This window comes from Desmodus rotundus, chromosome 1 (genome assembly GCF_022682495.2).
Source record: "Desmodus rotundus isolate HL8 chromosome 1, HLdesRot8A.1, whole genome shotgun sequence".
NCBI lineage: Eukaryota > Metazoa > Chordata > Mammalia > Chiroptera > Phyllostomidae > Desmodus > Desmodus rotundus.
In genome coordinates this window covers 43,856,780-43,871,584 of record NC_071387.1, presented here as the reverse complement: position 1 = coordinate 43,871,584, position 14,805 = coordinate 43,856,780, and the positions used below count along the sequence as shown (strand labels likewise).

General features: G+C 39.5%; 1 non-coding gene across 1 annotated transcript; it reads left to right on the top strand.

Annotated features, from left to right (window-relative positions):
• Positions 1 to 11,633: 11,633 nt before the first annotated feature.
• On the top strand, positions 11,634 to 11,740 carry LOC112300409 (U6 spliceosomal RNA). The gene has a single exon (XR_002974387.2). It is a non-coding gene; the product is annotated as a U6 spliceosomal RNA (small nuclear RNA).
• Positions 11,741 to 14,805: the final 3,065 nt, after the last annotated feature.

The following is a 14,805-nucleotide window of genomic DNA, read 5'->3' as shown; positions in this document are numbered from 1 at the left end:
ATATTTTCTTCCTTTGAGTGGTATCTGCTTTCCTGTTTCTTTGTATGCCTTGTGATTTTTTTGTTGTTGTTGAAAACCAGACAGTTGAATATTATACAATAGTAAGACTGGAAATCAGATTCTCCTCCTTCCCCGGGATTTGTTTTTTCTTTATTACCTGTGGAAGGCCATAGTAGCCTGTTCAGTGACTTTTTGAAGCTACTATCGTGAAGATTATCTTTCTTATTCTGTAAGGTCACTGAAGTCTTTGTTCCCTTAGTTTGCACTCAATTTGTTAAAATTTCCTTGAATTCTGGGAGTTACAAATAAAACAATAGTGTGAGAGAGAGAGAGATAGACAGACAGACACACATACACACACCACTTCTTCCAGTTATTGCTCTTCGGCTCTCTGCTAGGGCCCTCCTCCAACACCTGGCCAGGCTGGCTCATAACCCAGGGATCAGATGGAGGTGAAAACTCAGGGTCTTCTCAGGTCTTTTCTCTGCAAGTATTTTGCCTGGACACGCATGCGGCTTTCTGAATTCTAGTGTACGTGGCTGATTTTGAATGTCCTAATTTCCAGAAAAAAAAACTTGCCCTAACTTTTGCCTTAAGCATTCTATTGTATGTTTAGATTGTAATCTTTTGCCCAAAGTGTCTGAGAATCGTTAGTTTGGCTTGTAATGTTTTTGAGCAATATTTACACTTTTCTGCCATGATTTCTGAGTTAGGGAAAACAGAGATGATGCCATACATCCGTTCTTCAGGTAGTTCTGAGACTGGTTAGGACAGATGTGCACAATCTGTGAAGAAGCTTGATAGCTCAGGGTGGGTTTTCTTTGTTTGTTTGTTTTTTGCACAAAAGCACTACTAGATCAGTTAATTGCAGACAGTTGTGTCATTACATAATATTTTGGATTTAGTACTGTCCTTCAGGATTTTTCAGATTTAAATAAACTGTTGAACAAAGCCATAGAATGATGGTATACTTTTGTAGTTTGTTTTGACTGGGTTGGCTCAGCCCAAATGCTGAATATTCGTGGATAGATGGCATGGCTATTAGTGTGTTCTACTGGGAAAGTTCACTCATCTATTCATTCATTCAATCATTCAACAAATATCTTTGTTGTGCCTTGTGTATCCCAGCCATTGATGGTGAATGAAGGTGATACAGTTCTTGCTTTTATTGAAATGAGGTAGACTTTTGGAGATATATAGTAAACAAGTAGACAAACAAATAGTATGAATTATGATAAGTGGTATGCAGAAATGCATTTGGTGCTGTGTTAGAGAATAACAAGGCTACTGAGGAGACAGAATTAAAATGACATTGGATGAGAAGGAACTCTCCAAGCAGAGGACTGGGGGGTGGTGAAATTTCTAGCTTCAGGGAAAGGACTGCACCTTGAAGCTGGAAAGAGCTTCTTCTGTTTCAGATATAGAAAGCAGGGCTGGCACAGAGTGGAAGAAAAAAGAGAGTCCTTAAGACAAAGTTGGAGAGTTAGGCCTGAGAGTCCAATCATTGAGGTTAGTAGCAATCCTTGAACTGGCCTATCAGGCGATAAATACAGATGTTGAAAATATATACTTAAAATCTTTTAAATGATTTGACAGAGTGGTTTTATATCTATTCAATCTAATAAAAAATTGGACTTGTATTTTGATGTTATCTTTTTCTAGTAATTCATTTCTCTGATATTTTATAAGTGTATCCAAAGAGAGGAGTTGGAAATTGAAAAATAAACCAACTGGTCCTTTACCAAAGATAGTTTGAGAAATACTGCTGTGGGGGCCTCATCAGCCCCAGGAAAAAGTTAGATTTTCTTCTCCGTGCAAAGGGGGATTCATTGAAAACTTTTAAGCAGAAGAGTCATATAAATCGATTCATCTTTTAAAAAGACCACAGTGGAACTAGTTTGGCTAGCACACATGTCAAAACTCAGACTCCACTGGCAGATATATTCCTTAGGCATTTTATTGGCATATGAAAAGGAAAAGAACAATAGAAAAGAAGATTAATGAGAACAGAAACATTGCCTCTTAGAAATTCTGTGGATTGATACCCAGACTGTTGTTATAGTTGAGTAAGAATTCTGTAAGCCTTTTTCTTCTTCAGCCCTCTGGGGGAGGAAAAATGGAAATACATATGTAAGAAAAACAAATTCTTTTTCTTTTTATTGTTGTTCAGTTAGAGTTGTCATACCTTTTCCCCATTGCTCTCCCCTCCCCCGGCCCCCCACCTTCCATAGTTAATCCCCATCCCATTGTCTGTGCCTATGAGTCCTCTGTTCCTGCTCCTTGACTTGTCCCTTCCCCTCTGCTTTCCCCTCCCCACTCCCCTCTGGTCACTGTCAGTTTATTCTTTATTGCCATGTCTCTAGTTCTATTTTGCTCATTTGTTTGTTTTGTTGATTAGGTTCCACTTATAGGTGAGATCATACGGTATTTGTCTTTCACTGCCTGGCTTATTTCACAATGCTGTCCAGTTCCATCCATGCTGTCATGAAGGGTGGGAGCTCCTTCTTTCTTTCTGCTGCATAGTATTCTATTATGCAAATGTACCACAGTTTTTTGATCCACTTATTTACTGAGGTGCACTTAGGCTGTTTCCAGCACTTGGCTATTGTAAATAATGCTGCTATGAACATTGGGATGCATAGGTTCTTTTGAATTGGTGAAAAAAAGCATTTTTCAAAAGAATTATAGCAGTTGCCGTGTGGAGAGTGGGTTGAGAATTGTCAAGGTGTGGAGGGAGAGGACTGTTAGGAAGACCATTGTGGTGTCCAAGGTAGCTTGCACTAGGGTTCTGGCAGTAAAAAGGTGGGTAGTGGGTGTATTATAGATATACTTTGTGTGTGGATTCAACAGAACTCGGTAATAGAGATTGGATATGGTAGAATGAGGAGTCAAGAATGATCCTTGAGTGTCTGACCGAACAACTGGTTATATGGTGATTCATCATTTACTAAAGTAGAGAGGACTTAGCAGTGGATTTGTGGAGGCATTGGGAGAACAAGGAGCAGAATAGGTAGGGGCACAATTAAATAATGTGTTTTCTATGTGTTGAATTTAAGATGTGTAAAATGCACAAGCTGAAATGCAAAGCAGGCAGTTGATATATGATGAAGGAGCTATCTAAGAGGAGATTCTGGTCTCAAGATATATATTTGGGAGTGGTCGGTGTTCAGGTGGTATAGGTGGTATTTACTGATATGGGAGAAGGGCTGTCACCATGGGATCCTTAGGACTTCAACCCTTAGAGGTGATGTCACAGAGAAGGGCCAGCAAAGGAAACTAACTTGGAAGGAATAGACAGAGAGAGGAAGAAACCGGTGAAGTGTGGAGCATTGGAATGAAGAGAGAAAAGAGTTTAAGAAAAGCAAGAGGAATGGTTAACTGTGTGAAAAGCTGCTGAAAGAAATAAGATTAGGGCAGAGGGTGGTGACTGGTTTTGGCAACAGAGAGGCCATGGGTGACCTCACAGTTGACATTGTAATTACTCTTCTATAAGAATAAGGCACACTTCCTGTGTAATGATCTATGGCGATCTTCATCCTTGTGATAACTGCTCCCTTCATCACCAAAGCCCTTTCCGAGCCTGATGGTTCAAGCACTTGCATTAACATGCCAAGCCTGGCCCTTACCTAGTTCTGGCATACCCAAGGCAGAGTTTGCATGTGCATCAACTTTTCTGTACCAAACCAATAGATGTCACTTCTTTTCATGTCCAGTTCCTATATATCTCTGTTTTCATTTATTTGGATGGCACCTTTAGACTTTTAACCTTGACACAAACCCAGAGGTACAGTAGGATGGTTCTTACAGTAAGTATTCCTTAGGGGTACACTTGGGGGGGGGCACATACAACAGTTACTGGCAATAGTTGCTTCTCTCCCAAATTCTGTTGGATAAGACTACTGATTTGCCAACCAGTTGCCCACTTGTGAAGCAATGGTTAATACATTATATAGTAACATGACTTTTTCATGGAGATTATAGAATTGTAGGTTTTTTATATGTCAGTAAAACGGGAACTGACTTTCATTTAGACTTTAAATTACGTACTCCCAGAGTTGGAGGACAGTGGACGTGATATGACCATCCTGTTCCTGACCAAAGATTTCAGGAATCCTGTCTGTAACATCCCATCAAATATTATCTGAATGTTGCTACCACTCCTCCAGGGGGCAGAAGGATGCTACTTTCTGAGGCGTTCTGTTCCATTTTTGAAGAGCTGTAAGAGAAAGACCATGTTTGTTTTTATTGAACTAAGGTCTACTTTCCTATGACTTCTGCATACTAATTCAAGTTTTATTTTATTATTATTTTTATTTTTTGCTTTAGGATTAAGTTTACTTTTCCCATATGGCAGCTTTTCCAGATATTTGAAGACAGTTTTTACTGTCACCCTAAATTTCCTCTCCTCCCTTTTCAAAAAATGGGATTAGACAATGATCCAGTAGGTCATCCCTACTTTGTCAAAGTGGCACACTCATCCTCTTCTCTCAGGCACTTAGGCGACCTGTTATTTAGTTCTATCCCATGGAAGCAGGAAGTGCTGGGAGGGGCTGGGAAGAGAGGAAAGGGTTTAATAATGTTTGAGGAAGCTCTTCCCCATCTCCGCATCTTCTGCCTGACAGCCATTACAAGTAACAGCTGGTATAGGGAATCCTTCATAATATGTTTGTTGAGAAATCTGGAGATTAATCTAAACTAATCTAAAATGATTATTTTAAAAATGTGTCAACAAATTCTACCTTTGCTAGGATTCACACATCTCTGGAAAACTGCCGTTAACATCTATGGTGACTATGATTATTGCAGAGGCCTGGGAAAACAGTCCTTGAGCAATATGGAGTTAACAAATGACAAAAGTTCTATCAGGAAATCAAAAATCATTTCGTTTATGTTCCCATGCTGATATTAGAAAACTGAAGCTACCTTGCGTCCTGCACTTGGTTCAGTAGTAACTCTACAGACCGTGATAGCTCACAGAGTGCAGTGCTTATTATGTCAAACGCGTCGCGTGTAGCAGATTCAGGATGACCACAGGTTTTTGCCACGCCGTGCAGTGATCGGTGGGGTTTAGCTGTTCTCCCCTTGAATCTATGCTGGCTTTTGTGACATGCTTCATCAGTAGAATGCAGTGGAAGTGACACTCGGAAAAAAAAAGGCCTTCCAACTTCTGTTCAAGCCTCATGAACTCTTCGAATTACTCGTAAGCCTGTGAGGGAGCCCAGGTAGCTCTGTGGAGAGCCCATTGGAGAGGAACTGAGGCTTCTGGCCAATAGCCATGGGTGCTCTTCTACCTGAGACCCATCTTGAAAGTGGATCCTCCGAGCCTCATGGAGTCACCCTAGCAGATGCTTTGTGCAGCAGAGATGCATGCCCTGCCAAACCTTACTAAATTCCTGACCCACCAAATCATGAGCAATAGAATTGCTGTTTGAAGCCACCAAGTTTGAGTTGTTTATTATGTAGCAACAGATAAGTAGACTACATGCATTAATGTATTTAATTTTCACAATAATCCTATGAGGGAAATTCTTTTATTTATGTCATGTTAATGGTGATGAAATTGACCCATAGCTATTAAATAATTTGCCCAATTCTACAACTGATAAGCCAGGGAGTTGGGAATTGAATCAAGATCTGCCTGACTTTAAAGCCCTAATTTTAATTTTTGAGCTAAATTGTTAATGTAATTCTACTGTTTGGACCTCTGTGAACATGAAAAAGTAAATTTGTATTAATTTAGTGTATTGAAAATTTAGTTTTTCGGGTTCCAATTTGCCTTTTTTTAAATGTAGGATATTGATGGTTTGTAAACAGATAAGGAATTTTGGAATCGCCTAGAAAGTAAGCAGAGTCACTCATCACTGATACAGTGCCTACTTATCCATATCAGCTCTCTGTCACACCTGAGGTCACTTGCATTTAAGCACAAAGAGGCTGTGCGCAGAGAGAAATGAAACAGAAACCACAGCTTGAAAACTACATCATAACTTGCAAAACAGATAAACTACCAAATTATGACATGCAAGACAAACTTAACTCTGATTCCTTTAACACCAGCTCGTTTAGACCCCAGAGTTCAAGATAAGTCACAAAATTGATCTAACAGTAACTACACTTAAGGACTTGTGTCTTTTAGAGGTAAAAACCACAGATTGTTTTAGTAACTCACCTAGTTAAGAAATTTTGACCCATCTCTGCTCAGGCCTTGCTTAGTATCTTCTGCCCTAACACCATCCAATGACAAACCACAGTCCCCAATACTCCATAAACCAGGGGTCCCAACCTCCAGGCGTGGACCAGTACTGGTCTGGGCCTGTTAGGAACCAGGCCACACAGCAGGAGGTGAGCTTGAATGTAATGCGCTTGAGTCATCCCAAAACCATCCCCCCACTCTGGTCCGTGGAAAAATAATCTTCCACGAAACTGGTCCCTGGTGCCAAAAAGGTAGGGAACCGCTGCTGTAAACGCCCTTCATGAAGTGCCTTAGTTTGAGATGTGTCAAGTTCTCACAGTGTGGGCAGCCCCCTGCTGCTGGGAGCTAATAAAATCTAAACTGTTTTGATCATAGGTGTGTTTTTGGGATCTCTGGTGGATGCACTTTAATAGCAAAAAAAGAGATACAGATAAGCCTAGCCCAGGTGACAGAAAAGTAAAAATCAGATGTCATACCTTGAGGAATATAGTAGTTTGCTAGGGCTGCCCTAACATAATAGCATAGACTGAAGGGCTTAAATAACAGACATTTATTTCCTCACGGTTCTGGGGGTGGGAATCCAAGATCAAGGTGTTGGCAGGCTGCTTTCTCCTGAGGCCTCTCTCCTAGGTTTGTAGATGGCCATCTTCTTACTGCGTCCTCACGTGCTGTGTGTGTGCATCCTGGTGTCTGTTCCAATTTCCTCCTCTTATAAGAACACCAACAGGTTGGAGTAGGGTCCACCCCAATGGCCTCTTTTTAACTTAATCACCCCTTTAAAGGCCCCATCTACAAATACAGTCACATTTGGAGGCACTGGGCCTACAACAGGTGGATTTGGGGGAAGGCCATCACAGTTTCTCCCGTAACAAGGAACATCGATGTTTGGGGCTGTATGGGGTAGGTAGGCGGGCTTGGGTTTGAGGTTCCTGAAAGAGTGGTCTTTTTCCTTTGATGTTCTACCCTTGTCATTTAGGTGAATGTGGACCAAACCTTGGTTGAGCCCCCCTCAGCTGGAGGACTGTGAACAACACATCAGGGGAGTCATCAGGACAGGCTCCCAGAGCAAATTCCATGAAACGTATTAGCCCAGACTTATTTTCCCCATGATGATACAAATGATGGCTAATACTTCTGAGTACAACACATTCAGTGGTCAGTTCCTACATGCTCTAGACCCTTTCTTTTTCAGCCAACAAAGTATATTAAATGTAAGTTATTTTAGGGAAAGCAAGACCATTGTCATTCATGTTTTAAAAAACCAAATAATTTGCAAAAGTTACTATTTGAAATCCAGCAATTTGTTGTCTCAGGGTCCTTACATCCTTCAACCTTCGGAGGTTGCCTGATGCTTTGATAACTAGGAGAATTGCTCCAACATTAGTTCCACGTGCTGTTGGAAATCCAGTGTTCTCCGCAGTATCTCCAGAGATCTCCAAAAACATGTATCTCTAGGTCACAGCCTGCTCTAATTTCTTGTTTCTTCTGAATCCCCCCAGATCTTTTCCTGCTATAACCTTCTCTTCCCTAAGAATCTCTCCACCTTGTGAATATCAACGTAGCCCTTGGAAGACACGCTACCAACCAAGTGTGTGCACGTCTGACATGAGTCCTTTATACACGTACCCGCACGCACACTTTATCACGATGGCACTTTCCTTTTAATCCAGCGATGCCACCTTTTCCACTGTTCAACCCTCTGCATGAGAATTTATTCTTGTGCTTATGTTTCTTTTATTATTTCAGTGGGATTTGGGGAACAAGGAGAGGAAATGTATATTCGCATTTATCTATATTAAGCTAACTGCTTGTTTTCAAAGGAAAAAGAGATATATAATAAATACATTATAAATAAGGGAATTTCAAAGAGTTAAAATTTCCGTATCAACACACATGATTCATTCACACCCAGGGGCTCTGATTTGAGTTATAGTTGTCAATTTCATTCATTTTTCTACATTATGAAATTCTGGAATTACTGTATTTTGCCATGTATAATGCATACTTTTTGCCCAAATTTTTGAGGGAAAAATAAGGATGTGCATTATACATGGGTAGTACATATAAATAAAAACAAAAGATTATTTTCCTGAAAGTTTGGGCCAAAAATGTGGGTGTGCATTATATACGGGAGTACATTATACATGGCAAAATATGGTACCTTTTGGGCAAGAAAAATCTTGCTCTTTAGAAAGTCTGCATTGTTAGCCAAATGAACTTGAAATAGTTTTCATAGACTTTCTAGTGAAATAAATACTTCAATCAAAGATTACCCTGGAGTTTCGGAAATACCATGGGAACGAGCTGAATAGCTGAAGGCAGGGTGTGTAGTTTATTTGTCTAGATTTTTCACATAAACATCTACAGTGTCTGACACACTTTAGTGCTCAACATATGTTTAATCAGCAAGAATGTTCACTTTTTTCCTCTCAGTTCCTACATTGGCCACGAGAGGGCACCAGTTACCACAATAAAAATTTAGAATTCTTAATTATATATAGAATTTGTTGCCTGCAGTATTAATTATAAAATCAGTTTGATTACACTTTGTGTGCATTATGCTTTCTGATATTTCATCTGAGAGAGGCAGCTTCATTTTGGAGAACACCCTGGATTTTCTGCTAAAACAAGAGTAGCAAAGTTTCCAGTGTGAACAAAACTCCAGGGAGAACAGCCAAGGAATGATGGAGAGATTCTTTCTGAGGGAATGTACAAAAAGAGAAAATGGGTAAACACTGGAAAGGAAATAGAAAAATATAACAATTAATTAGATAAAAGAAGGGAAGGGAATGAATTATGAAGACTATGAGGAGTGAAATATGAAGAGTAATTTTTGATGTGGAATCCTTTATTCATTCCTCTTCTTCTAGTGCTTCTAAAGCTGGAGCATTGCAGTGGGTTGAATGGTGGCCCCCCAAAAGATATGTCGCAGAACCTGTGACTGTGAGGGGAAGGGGTGTCTTTGCAGGTATAATTGAGGATCTCTAGATGGGCTGGAAATCTGATGACGACTGTCCTAATAAGAGACAGAGAGGTAAGACAGACACACAGAGGAGAAGGCCTTGCGAAGCCGGAGGCGGAGATTGTAGTGATGCAGGCACAAGGAATGCCAGAGGTCACCAGAAGCTGGAAGAGGCGAGGAACAGAAGGAGCCTTCAGGCAGAATGCGGTCCTGCCAACACTTCCAGAACTGTGAGAAAATAAATTTCTTTTCCTTGAAGCCACCTAGTTTCTGGTAATTTGTTATGAGAGCACTAGGAAACTAATAACAAGTGTGTATCAGACTGACCCGGAGGGGTTGCTAAAGCACAGACTGCGGGCCCCCACTCCCAGAGTACCTGGTTCGGCAGGTCTGAGTCTGGGCTGAGCGTCTGCGTTTCTGACCAGCTCCCTGGGCATGCCGGTGCTGCTGACCTGGAAAGGTGCTTTGAGGACCACCGTTCCATCCTTGTGGTTTTCAGCACAGGCTTCACATTACAAACTCACCTGGGATACTTTAAAACACCTAGAAATTCTGATTTTCTAATTGGTCCGGTGTGGGACTTAAGGATCAGTAGTTTTAAAAACTTCCCAGGTGATTGCAATTTATAGATGGCAAAGAACTACCACTTCAGACTTTAAAATTCCTCTAAAGTAGCCTGTGATAAGAAAAAAATGGCATTTCTGTGAGGCTATAAAAGCAATGGCATCAAATCATTAATAAAAAGTTAATTATTATTATTTATTTTTTAGAAGTAAAAAATGAGAATAATCTATTTTAAAATGATTTTAAAAAATTCTAGGATGATCTTGGTATTATAGTTTATTCTCAGAAGATGCGGGTCAAAAGGTGTACTATTTGTATTAGCACATTATGCGGACAGATGGTTTGGGGCAATTCTTCTCTGCAATATTTCTGAGTAATATCCCTAACTTGACATTATGTGGGACTCCACGGCGTTCGAAGAGCACTTCTTAAGGAGTAGGCTTTAGGCCCCAAACACCCAAGATATAAAAGATGACACTACCGGAGAGGCAGAATCAGTGCGTAGAGGGGTCAAAAGCACAACAGACTCGGACTGGAGTCCCACCACTGTCAGCAGTATGTGTATAACCTGTTACAATTTAAAAGTGTTCACTTTATTGTCTGTAAAATGGATCCTCGGGCATAAATTCTATTCTCAGTTTTTCACTTTTAAGTATTGATTTCCTACTAGAAAAGCTGATACCCCTCAACACAAAACTCCTAGCAGCCCCTTCCAGCTTCTGTTCCCATCCTCTTTACGTAATCATATTACACATTTTGATGAAATTAATATGCACTGTTTACATTAGTTTGATTATGTAACGATTCATAGCATTAGCATGAATTATAATATGACTACAGTTCTTTCTTTTATAAGTTTTTACGTTTTGTTTTTCCTGGAGTTTGTAATTGCTGTGTGTCTTTTCATATATTTCACTTTGTATGTGCCTGTCGTTACTTCTTTCCCAAACATTCTGACAGAATGGGAAATGCCCTTCAGTGTGGCCACGCCCTCGGATAATCTGTTAGCTTTTCCCCATGGAAGCAACTCTCTTGGAGTTCTTTTTATCCCCTCGTGCCAATCTGGGTGGGTTGATCTCTAAGTTGTTGGAGAGCTGCTATCCAGGAACTATTTATTCTCTTCCAAATTCCACTCACCTTTTTTTAAATTTAAATTTTATTTTTTAAAAATCTCGTGATTTCTTGGCTTCCTTTCTGTCGTTGCTGGTATTTGCAATGGCTTTCTGGGAAACGATGCATAGCAGATGTCTTGTCTGGGTAGTGCCTTGTATTCTTTATTTTATCTTCTGTTTGATGATGTGGCTGGGAAAGAATTCTTAAGTTGGAAATAATTATTCCTTTCAGAATTTTGATGATATTTTTCTATGCTCCCCCTTATTTTTGCCCTCTAGCTGTCTGATGACATTCTTATTTCTGAGTCCTTACTGTGCCCTCCTTTTTTTCTATTTAAACTCTTAGGATTTTATTTTTATTCCTGGTGTGCTAACATTTTATGATGACATTCCTTGGTGTTTTGGGTGCTTTGTGGACCTTTTCAAACTATAGATTTATGTTCTTCAAGTCTGCAAATTTTTTTTTTATCTCTTATAGTTTCCCTTCCACTTTTTTTTTGGTTCTCTTTTTCTGGAATTTCTGTTATTCAAATGACAAAACTTCTCAAAAGATACTCTAATTTTTCTATCTTTTCTCTATTTTTGATCAGTTTTTTAAAAAATACTTCATGGGAGATTTTTTGACCTAATCTTCCCAACCTTCTTTTGAACTTTTTAATTTTGGTTATGATAATTTTCATTTTCAAGAACTCTTCTTTTGTTAAAGTTCCCTTATTTTAAAAGTACCGTGTTCTGTTGTATATATTTTATACCTTCTCTGATTTTTTGAAGTTGCTAATCATTACTTAAAAAGCTGTTTTGGGTGCTCGCTTTGGCAGCACATACACTAAATTTGGACTGATACAGAGAAGATTAGCATGGCCCCTACGCAAGGATGACACGCAAATTTGTGAGACGTTCCGTATTTTTAGCCAGAGGGGAGTGGGGAGGGGACAGTGAGGACATGCACAAAATCAAGGGGGAGGGTGGAGGTGGGGGAGGGAGGGGGGTTTGGCTGGGGTGGGGTGGAGGGATGGGGAGAAAATGCAGATAACTGTAATTGAATAACAATAAAAATTAAATTAAAAAAAAGCTGTTTTGGTCAATGTCCCTGTATTGTCAGTATTTCCTCTGAATTCCTTAATTCTATTTTATTTTTTTGTTTCTGTTTTTCATTTTAGAAAAGTACCAGTTATTTATCTGTTGCGTCCAAGCTGAACACTTGCTCTTCCATGTCTGGTTCTGGGCTGCTGCGTCGGGGAGTCTACAAACTACATTTCCCAGGCTCCTTTGCCAACTGGCTTTCTCATATGTTCTGTCATTGAGAGGCATTTGTGGAGAGTACACAAGTGGGAGGGAAAGAGGTACTTTCTGCTTCTGGCTGCCACAGTAGCAGATAGTTGTTGGAAGTTGCTAGTGGTTGCTCTGGAGGTTGTGGGTTGTGGAAACTACACACTCCAGTGGTCCATTAAGCAACAGACACACCTCTTTGGCATTTCGGTGTCTGGGGAAACTTTTGCTGCCCCTCCCTGCATCCTTGTAGAGAACAAAAGAAAGTGAAATGGCTATTAATTTGATATTTATGAAGATTACGTCCAAACACATCTCTTCTTCAAGAAAATCAACTCCAGAGACCGTAAATGGGAAATCGATTCACCTCACTAATTCTGTACTATGTTGACAGAATATATATAAACTTTGCTCTATCCTTTGTGAACAAGATGGATAACTTGCATAAACATGCTGTGTATTTTACATGAAGTACTAGAGGAAGTAGCTAAGAGACCTTTTCAGATTTGAGATGGGTTGGTAGCATCTACAGAACACGTGTTTATGACATAGCATCCTGCTTGGCAGGCCCTATGCTTCAACAGGAGAATGTCACGTCTGAATTGGAAATACACAGTTGAGGTCATTTATTTCTTTGTAAATAAAAACACATTCAGTATTCTGTTCTATCCACATTAGATTGTATCTTTAAAAGACCATGGAGTCTTGCTTCAGTGACATTTGTCTCCAGGTTCATTTTCGCTTTTGTGTGCAAAGTTACCCAGGTTGTGTGTGTGACCACTGTGGCCGTATAGTTTACCAGAGTTTTTTCATATTGATTAACTATATGACTTAATAAAGAGGAAAAGAAAAAAAAAAAGAAAAAGGGAGAAAATTAAAGTCAGGCATTTTTTTTGAGCACAACACAGTTTTTCCTCTTAGTAAGAAAGGAAAGTTGGAAAATTCCTAGTCTCTGGCCCACAGGCGTTGAATTGTTGAAGCATTGAGAAGGCATTCTCAATCCAAGCCTTTAGGACAATGTAAATTGAACAAGAGCTACATTTTCTTCCTTGACTCTATGTCTCAAAAGGCCCATTATTTTATAAACTGTCGGACAGTTACTGTAGAGTGAGAATTGCGTTCATTTGAATTGGGCAATCAGCATAAACTGTGTGTTCATGGGAATCTTCAGGGCTTGTTTCTGTGTTTGCTTAGAATCTATATGTAGCAAATGGAATGGGATTCAAGTCCCCTCGATCTGGCATAGAGAAAAACATATTCACTTGAGAAACAGAAAAATTGGGATTTAGCTCCAGGTCAAAGGTAATACTTCCACATAAAGCACCTCCTAGGAGACTTATCCACAAGAATCTACAGTGTTGTTTATAACAATGAAACCTGAAAAATAAAAATCCAACTAAATTTCCAACAATTGGAAATTATTTAAATAAATTATGGCACATTTAAATAACAGAATTTATGCAGCCATTTAAAATATTGATGCAGAATTATATTTACTGGCATAAAATGATGTTTTCATATATAGATTTACTTCATATAATGACTGTTCATTTAATGGGCTTTTTTCCATAGTGGCCTTATTAACAATTATACCCCTTTTCAGACGACTCTTAAAATGTAATTATTTTTCCTATGGTTTTAGGCTAATGGACACTCACCAATTTTCTCAACAGATAGTTTCTAATAAAATAATACAACATGAAACAGTGAATTGGACACCGTATTTGGTGACTTCAAAATGATTGCTTTGCGTGTTCACTAACCAAGTGAGGTGAATATACGGTGTCTTTGTGTGCTCTTTCCACGTCCAGGACATGGTGTGAGAGAACGCGTTTTCCAAAAGAATGACTCCCTCACAACTGTCCCCAGACGACACCCACTGTCCAGTCTCTTCTTCCTCATTTGGTGATTTCCTAATCTTTGTTTTATATTTCAATGCATAAACCATATTCTTATCCTTTAAAATATTGTTGACTATCGCTTATATAACTTGTTTTCATTTTTCAGTTAGCAATTGAAAATTGTTTAGGTGTCATAGCTTGGGATGGAATGTATCATAATTTTTCCCATTAAAATTAATGGAAATTTAAAAATTACTGTTTTTTCACATAGCAAGGTTTTCCAGAAATGAATAATGTTGTACTGCAAGGGATATGTGAATGGCTGAATTAAATGAAGCCAGTTTTCACCTGCAGGTGGTAAAAGATAGGCGTAGTAGAAATACACGCATATAAACAGATAGTGAGTTGAAAAGATATATACCAAAATTGTCCCCAGTGATTGCAATGTTGGGTGGTGGGTGCTTTAATTTTTCTTATTATATCCAAGTGCTGTTTTTCCTTGTTTTTCTTTCGTTTCCTTAAATGGCAAGATGAAGTTTGGAGGTGTAAACAAACCCCAAACTCCTGCCCCTCCATGTATTTTGTAACTCTGTGTCAGCCTGATGTCTTATGAGACTCACCTTCCTGGGGGCCGGGCTCACATGGAGCCCAATGTGGATAGAAGGGGAGTTGACTTTTAAGTTGTGTGTTTGAAGTTAAGACCTGGCAAAGACAGACAGTTTGGATGACTGCATAGCAGTTAGAGTCGGCTTCTCCTGCATGACTGTTGGGTAATGTCTGCCTGGATGTGACGGAAGCATAAGAAGATCAGAGGGAGAGTGGACCAGTATTTGGGCCCTTGATGGGACAAGTTCTGGAATCTGG